Source organism: Apodemus sylvaticus, chromosome 17 (assembly GCF_947179515.1).
Source record: "Apodemus sylvaticus chromosome 17, mApoSyl1.1, whole genome shotgun sequence".
In the NCBI taxonomy this organism is placed as follows: Eukaryota; Metazoa; Chordata; class Mammalia; order Rodentia; family Muridae; genus Apodemus; species Apodemus sylvaticus.
This window is the reverse complement of record NC_067488.1, coordinates 6,516,282-6,516,840: the sequence shown is the minus strand read 5'-3', so window position 1 is coordinate 6,516,840 and position 559 is coordinate 6,516,282. Positions and strand designations below refer to the sequence as shown.

The window sequence follows — 559 nt, the reverse complement described above, 5'->3', positions numbered from 1 at the left end:
AAAAAACAAAAAAAACAAAATCCAGCCAGGGCGGTGGTGGCGCACGCCTGTAATCCCAGCACTTGGGAGGCAGAGGCAGGTGGATTTCTGAGTTCGAGGCCAGCCTGGTCTACAGAGTGAGTTCCAGGACAGCCAGGGCTACGCAGAGAAACCTGTCTCGAAAAAACCAAATCCAAAAAACCAAAAACAAAAAACAACAAACAAACAAACAAACAAACAAAAAAACAACAGCTTTGCACAGTGGCAGTATCGTAGCCAATGAGGTTTATCCGAGGCGCGATTATTGCTAATTAAAAACTTTCTCTCCTCCAAAAAACCAAAAACAAAAAACAACAAAAAAGAAACCTTGCTAAGACTCCCCCCACATAAGGGTAGGAAGTGCCCAGCTAGTCTTCCTCCATCCCCAGCCTTGCCCAGGTCCCGCCCCTCTCCCCACCCCAAGCGCCGCCCCTGACCCCACCCCTCTCTAGGTTTGACTGTAGGTTGTTTCTTATGTAGAGTGTCTGGAGAGCGTCTTTGACTTATGTTTTTATACATGTACGTAATGAGATGGTTTATT

General features: G+C 46.5%; 1 pseudogene; it reads left to right on the top strand.

Annotated features, from left to right (window-relative positions):
• Positions 1 to 229: 229 nt before the first annotated feature.
• LOC127668279 (uncharacterized) lies at positions 230 to 310 on the top strand (annotated as a pseudogene).
• The last annotated feature ends 249 nt before the right edge of the window (positions 311 to 559 follow it).